Source organism: Uloborus diversus, chromosome 8 (assembly GCF_026930045.1).
Source record: "Uloborus diversus isolate 005 chromosome 8, Udiv.v.3.1, whole genome shotgun sequence".
NCBI lineage: Eukaryota > Metazoa > Arthropoda > Arachnida > Araneae > Uloboridae > Uloborus > Uloborus diversus.
Genome location: NC_072738.1, coordinates 31788177 through 31805855, shown reverse-complemented (window position 1 = coordinate 31805855; position 17679 = coordinate 31788177).

Here is a 17679-nt window from a genome sequence, read left to right as displayed (position 1 = left end):
AGTAGACCCATGAAAAGATATATTTTTAAAGAGTATATGAGGCAGTGAGAAGAAAAAGGATGTAATCGACAGAATTAAAATTTTGGAGATAATCATTACAAATAATAGGAGAACCTCTACTCTGCTTAGGGGCAAGAGATGGTACTACTAGCTCTGGTAGGGGCTGTCATGTAGCATGATTTAGAAAAAAAAAGTTCAAATGAAAGCCTATAGGATCTGAACTTTAAAGCGTTTTATAGAGAACTTTAAAAAAAAGTCCACTTACATCCTTTGCTTCTCACTACCTCATACGGTCTTTGTCATCCATCTGGTGCGATGAATAGCGCCAGGTACTCGAAAAGTAACGTTGTTTGGAGAAAGACTTCCTAAACAAGTTAGGCAAAGTTGAATGAATTGCTCGTAGTCATCCTTAAGCTGCTACTGATTTTATTTTTCAAAAAGAAAGCTTGAAATTTCACCAGGATTGCTTATTTTGCTTTTTTCTTCTGTACTTGCTTTGGATTGCTTCTTATCTATACCATCATCCTGAAATTCTTGAAAAATATCTGGTTGAGGACTAGTAGACGTACCTGTTTTGCAAATCAAATCTCCTTTAAAACCAACTTCTAAAATGTGGTAGAGATTTGCTAAATACAAAAACCTTTTCTGTAACAACATTACTCACAAAACGCAGTTTTGCACTGCAGAAGCCCTAACAAGTCCCCGTCCAAGAACACAGTTCACTTTCCTGGGAATCGTAAATTTTCCTTTCTCTAGGGGGTCGAAAGCCCTTACAAGACTGGGATTTTTAAACTATTGCTTAGATCTGACCACCAAGGCATAAAGCAACGTTCCGTATTTATGGTCTCTACAGCTAATTTCTAAAGTTTTACTCGCAGTTGTTTGTTTTAGCTTTGAGTTTTAGAGACATAACTATTGTACAGTGAAATTCTGTTACAACGAACTTCAAATTACCAGAAATTTTCTTTATTGTAGCGAGGTTTTAGTTGCAATGAAGTTCAAGCAACGTAATGGAAATCAAATCGGAGCAGAAAATTTCTTTCGTTGAAACAGATATTTCGTTGCATCGGTGTTCGTTGTAACAGGATTTCGCAGCATATGTTTCTGATAATATTGCTGTTCTTGCTCTGATAGCTAAACATTGTAAGGGGGTTACAACCATTAACTAAAAGAACTAATACAATTTATTTTTTAATGATTCATTCTTTTTAAGCAAATTTTGAGCATATTAGCTACGACCTGACTTGGAAAATCCTGAATAATGTTAAATAAATTTTTACAGGAATTTAAATGAAATTAGACTCAAAGAAAATTAAATTCCCTATAAAATGTAACCGGAACAAAGGTTCTAGAATGAATAGTTTTGGTTTTACAAATGAAAAACTACGATTTTTTGCTAAAAACCGCTATTTTTTGTAACTTTAGACCCCTTGCGGCACGTGTTAATATCATCGAAATGACTTGAAACTTTGCAAATCACATTTTACAATCTATTGGCACATTTTAGGGGGGGGGGGGGGTGCCTGAAAAGATTAGTTCAAAAAAGTTTTTCCCCATGTACCTTGTGTCCCCATGTACCTTACCCCTAAATCAGCAACCTTTTTTGGAAAAAAAAAAAACATTTTTTTTCATTAAGGTGATTTTGTCTTATTTCATGGTTACGTTGCAAGAAAATTATTGATGTTGAAGAATAGAGACCTTGTTCGGGTTGAAAAATTATCAACATAAAGAAATATAAAGTAAAGGTATAAAAAAATACCATACAATTACTTTTCGCTTTAAAACATCATCATGATGGTGCACGACATTTTTTGTTCCCTTTTTATGTGAAATTTTAAAACAACTTGCTTTACCTCATTTCCTAAACAAGACTGACTATCACGTCAGGGCCATGTGTAAGGTAATCTTCCCGTAGTTAACGTTGTACTGCGTATAGTTGTACGTCGGACTTTTGAATTTGTTGATGGTGATAAGAATTCATAAGATGGATATAGAAGAAAATTTTGTGATGGCCACAACATGTTAATTGCGTTTAATCAACTTACCTAGAGCAACTCCTGAATTGTTGTTCTATGAGTACTCTGCTGCAAATTTAACGTTGAGATCGATTAAAATGTAGCTGAACAACAGATGTGAAGGGCTAGTCAGCTAGCGTATTCCCCCACTGCCAAACCAATAGCTAATACTTTTTATATCGGCTCTTTCGTTAGAGACGCTTAGGAATAGTTTCTCCTTTTTTTTTCCTTCGCCCGGATGCAAATAGATGTTGTAATTATATTAGGAGTTGGTAACATATGTATAACTGGTAGCTAATTGGAATTCTAAGTCAGGGGTTCCAAACAATTTTATTCCATGAACCCCTTATCGCTTTTTTTCGGTTGTTCTCTACCCAGGGATTTTTCAAAAATTAGTAAGGCAGGATAATAGTTACTTTTGATCGCTTTCAAAACAGAGTGAGGTCAGATTTTGCCCAAGGTATTCAGAAAACAAAAGGGAAAAGCAAAATTCTTGGAAATATGACTTGGATCGAGAAAAATTAGAAATTTTCCCGACTCTCAACATTGTTTTTCTTTTAGATTGTCTACTTCAAGTGCACTTTTGATAGTTGGTTAAGAGTCACAATTTGATTGGGGTTACTGCAGAGTGAAATTTGATAGAAAAGAAAATCGTAACTTATTTTGTATACTTGTAATCATTAAATGACACAAAACGCGAATATGGTAATAATCTTACATATCAAAATATATTTTTTAATAAGCAAGTACGTAGAATGGGAAGATTTGGCAGTACATTTTTTCTATTATTTATTTTATTTGGTTTCTAATCGTCAGGTTTAAGGGGTTAAATGGATTTTTAAGCTTTGAAAATGTAAGTTAAATAAATACACTGGTGTGCAAAAAATTAAGGACGAGACGGTTTTTTCAATATAACTTTGCTTTGTACAAAAGCTTTCCAAATCAACACATTTAATGCCGTAAGATCCCCAATACGTAAGGACATGTGTAATGTAAGCAACACTTGCTAAAAGAGAAATCGGAGGGATAAAAAGAAGCTTTATTGAAAAAGTAGCATGGAGCGCAATGCGACTGAAGGCCGAAACATCCCTGTGATGGGTGTCCAGCAAGAAACATCCGGTCTTTAGTAGGGGATATGATCTCCCCCGACTGCTAGGCAGGTTTCACAGCGTCTGCCCATGCTGAGAATGAGGGTGTCAATGAGTTGTTGAGGCATTGCTGCCCATTCGTCTTGCAGCGCCAATCGAAGCTCCCGAATCGTTACTGGTGGTATGGTACGAGCTGCCAAGCGTCTGCCTAGAAAATCCCACACATGCTCGATGGGATTGAGATCCGGAGATCGTGCCGGCCAATCCATACGTTCAATATCCTCACTCTCTAAGAGCTGTTCGGCAGCTACTGTGCGATGACATGGTGCATTGTCGTCCATGAAAAGGAACTGCGGACCCATAGCGAATCTAAAAAGATGCACATATGGAAGAAGAATCTCGTTACAATAACGGGTCCCGTTGACTGAACCTGCGTCGAAGATGTGAAGGTCTGTACGACTACCAAGCATGATGCCTCCCCAAACAAGAACAACGCGACCTCCATACCTGTCCCTTTCAATGATGTTCGAGGGATGATTGCGGCTTCCCCGCTCTCTCCAGATGAGTATGCGATGAGAATCGCTACTCAGAGTGAATCTGCTCTCATCAGTAAAGAGTACTCGTCCCCATTCATTGTCTCTCCAATTCCGGTGTTCCCGGCACCACAGAGAACGCCTTCTCCGATGGGCAGGCGTTAGAGGTACACACCGGATAGAGCGTCGTGCAAACAGACCACCACCGTGCAGTCTTCTGGCCACGGTAAAACGCGATATCGGTCGTCCAGTCGCCTGTGTCGTGTGTCTAGTGATTTCTCCCGCTGTCTGCCGCCTGTTTCTTCTGGCCTGTAAGACAATATACCGGTCATCTGCGGGTGTGGTTCCTCGTGGACGACCACTACTGAACCCCCGGATAGCTGTTTCTGTAGTTTGAAATTGTCTCCAACGGTCGTGAAACGATGCTGTAAGCAATTCCGAACTCTGCAGCCAGTAGACAAAATACATTTTTTCCCGCTGAAAGCACAGAAGTAGAAAATGATTTCTTAACTAATGAAGTTGAAAAAATTTCAATTTTTTACATAGTATTCGAATAAATAGTTAAAGGTTTATTGTGTAGAACTCGAAATTTCGATTTAGCGTATTATTTTTTTTATTTATACAAACGTTCGAACGCTGCTATTAGAAAAATCTACATTTCAGCACACAATAAAAGGTTTTTCTGCACAAGATGGATTCTCATGTGGTCTGAATTTTTATATATGATACTTTTTTTTTGCTTACATTATGCTTAACGATCTGAACGGAGTCAAAGCTTTAAAAAACTAAGAAAGAACACCCTTAGATTAATAGTCAACTTATCTGAACAATAACTCTAACCTGCATTAAGGAGTCGAAACGCCTGGTAGCATTCCCGTCGCATTTATTTTATTGCCTTATGTGTGTTATCTGTTGTATGTTATGAATACATGTAATGCGTAATATTAATCTAAATTAGCTATAATGTCGGACAGCCCGAGTGGGCCGGAAGTTCAGCTAGTTTATAACCGAAAGTTCTATCGATAAAACTTATCAATTTAACCGAACAACTAAGTCCAATGCTTATAAACTTAAATAACAAAAAACAGGTAAATTGTAATCTTTTTTCGCCGAAAGCGACGCAAAAAATTGGAAAATTGTATTTGAATTTTGCTTTAAAAAAATGCATAGGAACTACAGGCTGCAGCAAGGTTTTGCAACATTAAGGGGCGTTTCCGGAAACTTGATTTTTAGACCGTAGTTCTAATTTTCGTCATTAGCCGGCCCGATAAGCTTTAAAATGAGGGGGGTTTGATTTCTTTAAGAAATAAGAAAGATCTCGCATACCGACAGAAAAAAATTAATCCACAAAAATAATATATAAGATAAGATATTGAAGAAAAGAGTTTTTATATTTGAATTTTTTTTTCAATTTGTTATCACAGGCTGCTTGAATCGTTATGGCTTAGATGGTAGCACGTGTTCATCATTTAACCGAACGGTTAAAACACAAAATCAGTTAAACTAAGTTCGTTTTTTAAGCGTAACTTTTCAAATGTAGTAAAAATGTGACTGGCTATTTGTTTTTTATCGAAAGTAGAAAAAAACTGATATTTTACCCACCAAATTGTTTATAATTTTAATTTTTTACTTCGTATTCTAATAAATCTTCATAGGTTAATTCAATGAACAGCGTAATTTCAATTTGGGGTAGTATTTTTTTTTTTTTTTTTTTTTTTATTTGCATAAAGGTTCAAAAACTCATTAGAAGTTTTTTTTTTTTTCTTAAACAAAAAAAATTCCATTGTAGTCTGAAATCTTAAACCTGATACTTATATTTTCGCTTACATTATGCTTTACTTTTCTGACCGGAAAACAAACAAAAAAAAAAAAAAAAAAAAAACTATACAACTAAGAAGCAATTTAGCTACAAGTTGCATCTTTTCGTTTCAGCAAGGAGCGTTTCCGTCACATTTATTTTATTACCTCACTTGTATTATTTATTGTTTTCAAGTATTCATGTAATGCGTATTATTTGTCTTATATTTTGATTCAGATCGTCTGGACCGGCTGCACTAAATGCAGTTTTTTTTTTCTTTAAATGTTGCGTTGTTTTTTTATATGGGGATTCACTTTCCGCATAGCCCTTGTAAATAAAAGTTGAATTAGCTGCAAAAAACTTATTAAATGCAAAGACTCATTCTACCAGTGAAAGTAAAAAGGCTTATGAATATAAATTCTAAGACAACCAATTACGGTTACTTAATGGATCTACATTTGTAGCAAATTAACATTAATGTTACGCATTACATGTACTCATAACATACAACAGATAAAACGCGTAATAAAATAAATGCAGTGGGAATGCTACTTGGTGTTTCGACGCATTTATGCAGGCTACGGTTATTATTCAGATAAGTTGACTGTTAAGCGAAGAGTGTTTTTCCTTTTTTTTTAAAGCTTTGTCTTCGTCCAGACCACTAAGCATAATGTAAGCAAAAAAACGTATTAGATTTACCTCAAGGGATTTCTTTTTGTGCAGAAAAACATTTTCATTGTATGCTGAAATGTAGATTTTTCTATGAGCAGTGTTCGACCTCTTGTACAAATGAAAACACTACGCCAAATTGAAACTACGAGTTTCACCCAGTAAACCTTTAATTTTTTTTTCGCGCAAATACGATATAAAACATTAAAATTATTATCAACTTCATTAGAAAGAAATCATTTTCTACTCCTCTGCTTTCTGCTTGAAAAAATACATTTTGTCTACGCTCGAAAAATTACACTTAAAAAACGGACTCAGTTGAACTAACTGGCTTTGGTTTTGAATTTCAAGTGTTCGATTAAAAGAGAAACATGTGCAGACATTTAAGGCGTAACGGTTAAAGCAGCCTGCTATGCGAAATAGTTCAATATTCAAAAAAAAAAAAAAAAACGTTTATTTTCAATCTAATTTATTACTTTTCTAGAAAGTTTGTTTCAATCGCTACGTGAGATCTTCGTCATTCTTTAATCAAATTCCATGCTTTACGAATAATTTTAAATCGTATCATGCTGGCTAATGATAAAACATAGACGCATGATCTTATTTTTTTTTCGGCAAAAAGCTTTTTTGCTGTTTTTTACAACGCATTCCTTCAATGAAAGGAAGGCGCAATTGCTACGTTTATTGAGGTGTCGAGCTGATATTCAGAATGGCGCCAATTCGAATCCGTGCCAATATCTCTTTAATGTTTCTCTTTTTTCCCGTCAGATGCTCACATGGGCAGGACTGTATTTGCCACAACCTGTTTTTTCACATGCACAATTACTGCTTTTTCACAAGTCACTACTCAGCCACACTTTTAATGATATCTATGTTTGCATTGAAAGTACGTACAACCAAAAGGTGAGCGATGATCAAACAATCACAACGTTGTATTTAACGAAGTTTTGTTACTGATGTCTTCAAATTACGTGCCTTCTCTTGCGCTTACCTTTTTCCGTTTACTTTTTTCGGTTCTTCTTCATAATGTTCTTCCTTTGAAATTTTTAAAAAGCGAAATGCCTCATGAAACGATTCGAAGCACAGTGCGGAGTTCCGCAAGGGTCGACTAATTTTGTTGAATGTTACAAGTCGGAAAATACGAGTAGTGAGAATGTAAAAAACTTGGAGCTAAATATTCAGAAATGGATTTTTAAAAAGCATGCTTTTAGTAAGAAAGGGATCAAGTAATTAGTAACTAAAATTATTGATTTGTAATTTTTTTTTTTTTTTTTTTGCCTTTTCCATACTTTTTCATGTTAATAGAAAAGAATGAAATATTTTGTATTTTTATTTGTGTTCTGGACCGCGAGCCACCAGGTCAACCTGCCCTCCGGCCGGAAGAAAAAGGCTGGTGTAAGGGGATGTCCGGCGGACGCTATAAAGGGGACAGGGATTTCGTGAAATTGTGACATTCTGTGACAAGGGAAAGGAGGCGGATAACAATAGGTGCGACGTCAAGCATTTAGATAGGTTGAAATAAATACTTTTTAAAGCAAACCGTCTACGTAATACATCGTAAACGGGTGTCTAGGACATGGAAGGGGTGAAGAGAAATGTGACTTTTTGACCAAGTGGGAAATGGTAAAAATGTTAGAAAAAAGTGACTCCTCATTGATGGAGAGCATTAAAATATGATTTGTGATTTACGGTCTGAAACTCGTTTGAAGAATTTACTTGAAGTGTAAAAGATAGTCATGTTCCGGATCCTTGAACAAGCAAAATTGCTGATTAATTTTGCATTGCCGTTGCTAGATGTATCTTATTCTATTGTTTTTTTTTTTTTTTTTGTGTGAGGACTTTGAAATTCTGATCGGCATTTTTTCTGTGGTTTAAAAGATCACGAATTTGAAAGTTTATTTCTAAACGTACGAAACAATGAAACCCCTCAGTCCCTTTTTTACCACTTATTTGCATTTAGCATCATTATTTACCTTTGTATAAAAATTTTGTTTTATTTTGCTCCGCCGTTGCTTCACAATTAACTAGAGAAAAAACGCAGAGATGACATCGGTACAAAACAATATGAACGCCGTTGAAAAATTCATGGTCTATTCAAAGAAGAAGAACGTGTCTGTCACTTTCTCTACGCCCCTTAGTGGATACGAAGGGTAAGGTCCCTCAAGACAACCATAGTAATAACAAAGGCGCTCACCTCAATAATGACTGACCTGTCGGAGCTTGAAAAAGTCATGATTTTCGGAATGCGATGCGATGGCTGCTCGGTGGAGCCGCTAACTATTTGGATTGTCCAAATAGTATTGAGTCGGCGAACACAACAGAATACACAAAATCCAGCATTGTGCTGTCGGCGAAGAACAGCAGTGTACGTAAAACGATGCTTTCAGAGAGGGACGAAAGAGAATTAGTCGACCCATATAGTAATGCGAAAGAAATACGGTCGAACCCACTTATTAGAATATCGGATAAAGAATATACCGCTTAATATATTTAAATTTCAGGGTACAAGACCGTGGATGCGTGTTAATTTTATCCCGAATAATGAAATATTCTGCTCATTAGAATAATTTCTCGTGACAAATTGCCTATTTTATTAAGCGGGATCAACTGTAATTATCCCAGATAAAGTCAGACATTAGTAGCTTTCTTCGGAATCCCTTTTCAGCAAGAATTGTGCAAGGGCAACTTCTTGCTTTGAAACTTTAATGGAAGAGTTTAATCAATGATCACATCACGTTACACTCCAAAGTCTCCCGTACCAGCCACTATTTGTTGTATAACTGGTTGGATGGAATTATGAAGAGAGCTCTTTTTTTTTACCGAGAAAACCTTGGTCCAAATCCCTAAAGGTACTGATTAACTTGGAGAACTTTGTGACCACGTATTGAGTCCGCGTACACGACAAAACACAAAATGCGGTAATATCTTTTGGCGAAGAACAGCAGTGGACGTAAAACGAAGTTTGCAGAGAGTGATGAAAGAGAGTTGACCCACATAGTGGTCCGAATACGAAAGAAATATTTATCCACAAAAAAAAATCAGAAATAAGTAGTTATCTCCTGAACCCAATTTAAGCAAGAACTGTCCAAATGAATCTTCATGCTTTACAAATTTATGGGAAGAGTTGCATTTAATAAGTCAGTGGCATCACACCACACTCCAGAGTTCCCCGTACCTGCCACTTTTTGAGGTTTAACCGGTTAGATGGGGCGTCGAAGACAGCCGTGTTTTTTTTTCTTGTTCCTTATCCAGACCAGAATTTGAGAAAACATTGGTCGACCACTCCCAAAGGTATTGATCCACTTGAAGACTTTTGTGAACATGATATATTTAAAAACTAGATTTGAAAGCCTGTCGTTCTTTTAAATGAGGCCACTAGTGTGAAACGCATAAAAACTATACTTCTGAGAAGTGGCAACAATTCATTTTTGATCTGAGGCATCAATACTTACCATATTTCAGAAAACTGAACGCGTTTGATTGTAGAGTAAGTCCTCGGAAGACTTTTCTCTTAGATAACTGCGATGCATGGAGGTGGTTCAGTGATGATATGGATGGCGATATCTTAGCGTGATCTTGGGCCGCTTGTTACGCTGTATAGAGGGGAAACAGCTCTCCACGGTGTGGATATTTTGAGCGAACCTTTACGCCCTGTTATCCAGTTTTATTTTCAGGAAAATGTCCACTGTGTCGCGTTGATAAGTGTTATAAAAGTGCTGAAATAGTCTAAAAACGTCAAATAAGAAAGAACAGCGTATAATTGGCTAAAATTGCAGATTACTGAAGAGACGTGTTTCAGGGTTACAAGGAAACCCATTTCAATACATTATGGATGAAAAGACACCTGACTAAAGCTAAAAAAGCCCAAAACCTGTGTTTGCAGTAATTAGCAATTTTGAGTAACTGTATCTTGATATTTCCCTTTTTACTTTTCATGCACAAAGATGTTTATTATACTTTTTTCCTAAAAATGCTTTGAAGACACCGAGGACAAAAAAGAACATCTTGCATCATCTCCAAGCATTGGTATCAATTTTCATTGCAACTTGTACAAAAAGGGCAAATGGTACATCCATTTGTGTCGGATTTATTTTTTGTTGTTCTAAAATGGCGAATATTTACCCCCTCCCCCCCCCCCCCATTTTTTTTTTTTTTTTTTTTTTTTTTTTGTAAAAAAGAGCTATTAGGAATTTTATTTGAAATTAGTGGTAGAATTGCAAACAATGTGGGAATCAAAGAAATAAAGATAAATGTAAATGTTTATTAATAAGTCGACAGAAATACTTAACATAAGAACTCTAAATTAGTCTGACTGTGCAGTATGAGAATTATAGTATGTTGTCTATAAAAAGGAGGGAAGGAAAGGCCCACATGAGCTCCAGGCTCAAGGGGTGCCACTATGACTTGATCTGGCGGCCCAGTTACCCGCCATACAGTCCCGTCCATTTCTTTCTTATTTCTACTTGTTCTTGCGCGTGTTTTTGACATTACTTGCATTTTCTTCGTTTCCGATGACTGTGTTCAACAGTCTTCACTACGATATCTTTCTATGAAGAGGAATAAAGAAGTTGATTTCCTGCTGCGGAAAAAGCAATGGAAGAAGCAATAAAAAAAATGATTTATGAAATTGCATGCAAATACTGAACAGTTCAGTTTTCAAATTCAGAGGATGCAGTTTTATTTTTGTTCTAAGCTTATTTGTCTGCAACATTGGAAGCGTAAGGGCAAAAATCGTATAGAAGCTCTAGGTGCTTCTATAAAATGCTGTTCCATGTGAAACCTAATGCAGTTTTTTTTTTTTTTTTTTTTTTTTTAATGTGTGTTGTTGTTTCTTTATATGGGCATTTACTTTCCGCATAGCCCTTGGAAATCAAAGTTGAATTAGCTGCAAAAGACTTTTGTTATATAAATGCAAAGATTGCCATTCTACCAGTGAAAGTAAAAACGCTTAAAAATATAAATTTTAAGAAAACAAGTTGCAGCTGAATGCTGGTTTCTTGTTCATGATAAGCCTTCTAAATTGAAGGCTGAGAATAAAAAAAGTCTTGTATCAAGCACTTGTGCTCTGTCACGTGGTCGTATCCAACCCTCAAACCTGATCCGTGTTGCCCGTTATTTTGTTGAATGTTACAAGTCGGAAAATACGAATAGTGAGAATGTAAAAAATTTGGAGCTAAATATTCAGAAATTGTTTTTTTAAAAACATGCTTTTAGTAAAAAAAGGGATCCAGTAATTAGTAACTAAAATTATTGATTTGCATTTTTTTTTTTGCCTTTTCCATACTTTTTCATGTTATTAGGAAAGAATGAAAGATTTTGTATTTTTATACGTGTTGTGGACCGCGAGCCACCAGGTCAACCTGCTCTCTGGCCGGAAGAAAAAGGTTGTACTGGTGTAAGGCAGGAACGGACACAAGGGGGGGGGGGGCAATGGGGGGCGATCGCCCATTTAGCTTATTAGAATAATTTTTCGTGACAAATTGCTTATTCCATTCAGCGGGATCGTCTGTATTTATACCAGAAAAGTCAAACATAAGTAGTTATCTTTGGAATCCGTTTTCTGGAAGAATTCTTAAAAGGTAACTTCTTATTTTGAAACTTTACGGGAAGAGTTGTATTTCGTTTATCAGTGATGACATCACGTCACAATACAGAGTCCTCCGTACCTAGAGCCCCTTGAAAAGGACAGGCTGACTTATCCGACATTTTGGTTCCAAGACAAAATTGGATTTAACCTCGTTTCTAGTATTTATAAATACTTTATAATATTTATTGGTTGCTATGTCGTAAAACAATTGATGATAAGTTGAGTAAAATGTCACTTAAGGTGAATTTAGAAAGATAACCTCGTTCACAAATTCAGCAAAAATGTATCGGGAAATGTTAACTGCAATAAACCTCATTTTCACACTTTATTTTTTTAAAATTTGTATTAATTAAATCGTATTCATCTACCGCTTAAAATAATCAAACATCAATCGGACAACACACCTATAGCTTGGTCACCAGTTTTCTGCAATGAGGCTTTTATACAAATACGATTTTTTTCGCCCGACAATTTTGGAACCAAAATGTCGGATAAGTCAGCTCCCCTTATATAGAATTTTGGAACCAAAATGTCGGATAAGTCAGCTCCCCTTATATAGGAGCCTTATCCGTACTTGCCCCTATTTTTTGTTGTTGTCGTGTGTAATGACGTGCAGAGTGCGAAAGGTTTAGATGTCTCCAAATGTCTTGATAACAAGATCTGCTAATTCTGGAGCCCGATGGTTGTACAGGATATCAATTGGTGGTACCCCAAGTTCGAGGAGGGAGCGAATAATGGCCTGACAATTAAAAACATGATCCGGGGTGAGTTGTAAATGGGAACAGTGCTTGCAGATGAATAGGATTTATTGCTTTGTTGTTTAACCGATTAGATGTGACCCTGAAGACAGTTTTTTCTCTTTTCCTTTTTTTCTTTTTTGTGATCCAGACCAGAACTCGAGAAACCTATCAGAGTTTCCCTTCAGAAAATTCAGAGTTTACATTCCGAAACGTTACTGGTTATTTTCATGGAACGTTGCTGGATTCCACGGGTTTTCGCCCATCTCCCCGTAAAATCAAGTATCTTTGCAAAAACGTTTCCAGAATTGCTTCAAGTTAATCCAATGCAAACTCCTCACTGGTGTGAAAAAATATTCTTAGCTGCCAGTTAAAGATCAGCTGAGAGTATCTATTTAGTGTATCGCCTTTAGGACGATAACGGTCCGTTCGAGTTAGTTAAGTTCACTATTGGATCAAGTAAGTCTCTGGATGTCTGCAATCTTTGGAAGGGGCATAGATCCCTGGACTCGACGTTAAGTCCCGGTTATCACAAATTTCCCATTTCAACTGCGCTTGCGTGCGGACTTTGCTTATTTCGAAAAACTTGCTAAAATTAATTACAAATATTTTAAATTTGTTAATGTGAGATTGCAACAGATAAAAATTAGAAATCACAAAGCTTTCTCTAATTTAGTTTTTAGGCCTCGATAAAGATTGAGTTTTGCGTCTTAATTATTAATGGATTCGGTGTCTGATTTTTCTGTCCCTTTTCAGGACCACATTTTTAACCTCAGAAGAGCGTACTAGAATTGCAGCATCACTTCTATTACAGAGCCGAACCTTCAACTCAACCTAAATAAAAATGTATAATACGAAGCTGTTTGCGCCTAACGTAATATATCCGCAAAAGACCGACATCTTTACTCATATTCCAATTATTTTTGAAGTACATAACGTGTTTGACGTTTATGTTAAATAAATATTTCCAAACGAATAAATATTGAAGTGTCAGTTTTCTCTTTACATTATGAAAATTATCAGTTATTCATATCCGTAGTTTCACATAATATATCACGAAATCGCTGTGAAAATATTCTAATCGCATTCATTAATTTGTTGGGACTCTAGCTCAGCCTAAATATAAACAAGCAACACGAAATCTTAAAACAGAAAGCCCAAAAAGTCAATTTGTTGGGACTCTAGCTCAGCCTAAATATAAACAAGCAACACGAAATCTTAAAACAGAAAGCCCAAAAAGCTAAGTCCGCGCGCAAGCGCAGTTGAAATAGCAAATTTGTGATAACCGGGATTTAACGTTTAGTGATCCCTGGTACGTATTTGGAATCTCGCTTTGGTCGTGGTTGCGTTGGCTTCTGGAGCTTTCTTAGTAACTCAGGAAGTTTATAATAAGTATGAAAACCTACTGTGTGAATCTCCCTTGAAGGCTCTAGACTGGCATTAACCGGTGACATCTCCGTATTCTTCAGAAAGATTCAAGAATAATTTCAGGAAGGTCATTGACATTTAGCGGAAAAGTTCCTGCTTTTTACAAGATATGTTACTGACAGGAATTGGGCACACCAGCTACGCATTATTTTTCAGGAACGTTTATGAATCCTTTTTAGAGTGTATGTTGCTTTTTATATATATACAGGGTGTTCCGTTTTAACGTGCAAGCCCTTTATTTTCGCAACCGTTAATCCTAGATGTATACTTCTTCCGATTGCAAAAATGTTTACAATTAGATGTGGAGTTAAGACATTGAAGGTTTGAAGTAAAAATAAAAATAAGTCAAAAAATACAAAATTTAGCTTTTTATACGGGCCCCAGGTCCCCTAAGTTATATTTAGGGATATAATCTCAACTGAAAAATAATTCCAACACAAAAAGTTTTAAAGTAGCACGACGCATATTCACCGAGATATGAAATACAGGATTTTGTGACTTACACCTCTTTTCACTCGCCGTCAATAACACCTTTTTGGGGGGAAATATAGTGGTTAAGAAGTGCTTAAAATTATATGTGTGCATATTGTGTGGTTTTTCAAATTGATCGAGGTTTCGTCGTGTGTTTTTGCGTATCACGGCATAACATATGCATTTATTTTTTAATAGCAATGAAAAATGTAAATACCTTGCTTTTCTTACTTTGACAACTAGTCATTCTTCTGAAAGTGCGATAAGTTCCAATCTCATCTTCTGTATGGTCCCTTAAAACTTTGAAATGGAATATTTCCTGAGTTTAGATCGCACAGCTGTCAATTTTTTTTTTGTGTCAGTAATAGTTTTCAATGCAGATTATTTCTCTAAATGTAAGTTAGGAGACCTGGAGGGGAGCCGTATAAAAAGTTAGATTTTATATTTTCTGATTCATTTTTATTTTCACTTCAAACTTTCAAGATCTTAACTCTGCATCTGATTTTGAACATTTTTGCAATTGGAAGTTTTCACTTAGGAGTAAAGGTTGCGAAAATAAAGGCCTTGTAGGTTAAAACGGAACACCCAGTATATATGATCTCTTTTTAAAATTTAATTTACGTAATTTTGATAAAGTGTTTGATCCACGTCAGACACCTTCCGTTTTTTCCCCTAGCCCATACCTGAATTACTAGGTGTGATTCGCGTATTATTTTCCAATGACTGCGCCTTTTAATCATGTTTAATGTGAGAGTAATAATATCTGAAAGAGAGTTGAGCAATACCTTTTTTTTTTTTGATGATCCGTTCATCAGAGGATCGTTCATTCTTTTGATCCTTTCATCCAACTCGTTCATTTGAACGACTTCGTTCATTTTAAAACGTTGCAGGTGATCTCTTTGCACGACATATGTACATTCGAAATGTTACAGAAGATCAGTAAAGTTCTTTGAAGGAAAAATAACTTAAATGATCTGAAAGTAAGAAAATACGAATCTAAAAAATGAATCAAAATTTTTTATTGAGGTTTAGATAAAGCAATTAAAGTTCATCTCGTAAGATATTTCTCAGAAGTCAAGAGTTAAGATAAGTTTTTTATTCCAAAAACGGCAGGTTGCATTTTAGCATGTCAAAAAATTCAGTTATTATTTTTTTCCAACTACAGCATATTACTACCAATACGCCATGTATAACGAAAAAAGTAAAAATAAATATGTCCGTAAATGGTAATCAACTGTTAACATTTTAGTAAAGTTTTCTTTCAGATAAATGAAATTATAAGAAAGTAAACAGAAAAAGAAAGAAAGAACACACTGTTATTTCTTTTTCTTCTAAAATACGTGTTTGCCTTGTGCAGATCGGTTCGGAGAAATGGCTCCGATGTAAATAAACTAGTATGTTGTGGCCATCACGAAACTTTCTTCTATATTTTTCTTTTTTTTTCTGATCCCTCCCCATGCTTGACGAGGAAGCAATATTCCCAACAAAAACAAAATTACACATGCAAAAACTTGACGAACATCTCAATGTCTGAATTATTGCAAAAGCAAAGCAAAGAGCGAAAATTGAAAGTTATTTTAAAAGCCTTGCTTGAGTTAATTACAAATATTTTATTTGTTAACAAACATAAGATGGCAACAGTTAAAAATTTTAAATCATTCAGATAATATTTCCGATCATTTCCATACACTCCCCCATTCCAAAGATTCGGCCGCTTTTTCGGACTTAGAAAGTATTCTGAACACAAAAATTTCTGTCGAAAAATATCGTAATCGCAAATCTATTCTGCAATGTTATGCATACCAGGGGTTTAACCACCTGGCAGAGAATTGCTTCAGACATGTCAGATGTGTGGTGTGCGGTGAAGCACGCAACAAAGCAGATTGCCCTAACAGGCAAAATCAGGAAAAATCTTGTTGCGCAAACTGCGGGGAGAACCATGCAGCCTCTTATAGGGGCTGTAAGGCCTTCCCAAAGCCCAAGATCAATTTAGGCAACCGGCGCTACTTCAACCGGGATACTCAAGGCATTCCCGCCACTGAAAATGATCCCCATTTCAATAACTACCCTGAACAAAATTTCACCGATTTATTCTCAATTATACAGGAAATCAATAAAGTTTTCAACATCAATAAACTCATCTCCACTCTCAAGACAATCCTCCCTATTCTAAAAAGCCAAGGCAACTTGTTAGAGAAATTATCCTCCATAGTTCAAGTTTTAAGCAACTTGGACTAATTTGTCTGTTTTTCCTTTCGCATTTTCAAGTACCTTTTTTCACCCCTCTTTCCCATGCATCTGTGTCCCCCTTAATTGTTCTCCCTTGGAGCCGCCAGGATCTCTCGATCGGCTTTCACTTCGGCCAATCACAGCTATGCCTCCCTTCGGGGAAATTTGAACAAAATATAGCACACAAGTGGATGCGGGGCTTCGCCCCAGGTGCCACAAGCATGAACTTTATACTTCCGTGGCATTTCCATACAATTAAAATCACGAGAAATACGCAGACGACAATCTATTACGATTTATCTTTCTTATTTTTGCATTAATAAAGCTATTTTTATTCGCAAAAAAAAAAAAAATTTAATTTGAATTTTGACATCTTGAATTCAAATTATGTTTTTCGCAATCACGAGTGTGTGTATGTAGGCGTGTGTGTTTGTGTGTGTGGGGTATGTGTGCTTGTGTAGGGGGTATGTGTATGTGTGTGTAGGCATGTGTGTTTGTGTCTGTGTGCTGGCATAAGTGTGTGGGTAGTTGTGTGTATGAATGTGTGTGTGGGAGGTATGTGTATGTGTGTGTAGGCATCTGTGTGCAGGCATGAATGTGTGGGTAGTTGTGTTTATGTGTGTGTGTATGTTTTTGTGTGTGTGTATGTGTAGGTGTCTGTATGTATGCGTGTGGGTATATATATGTGTGTGTGTGCGTGTAGTTGTGTATGTATGCGCGTGTGTGTAGGACATGGCTGCAACCTGGAGACGGCTTTCGCTATAGGAGCAGCATCGTGAGGAGCCGGTCGACGGTGATGGGTCGGAGGGTGGCGGTGGGAAAGTAAAATGATAGGACGCCAAAAACAGTCAAGTGAGAACAATAAGCAATCGTGATTGCTCAAAAAAAAAAAAAAAAACACCTTGGAGCGATTGGTGTCAAAATTGAACCAAAGCCTGTTTACATATGGATTTACATATATAATAAGAAAGATAAATCGTAATAGATTGTCATCTACGTATTTCTCGTGATTTTTACTTTCTTCTATATCTAATATATAGAAGAAAGTATTGGATTCGTGCAAATTTTCGAATTTCGAATTTTGACGGATTCGAACGTTTTGAGGTGTGCTGAGTCCATTTCGA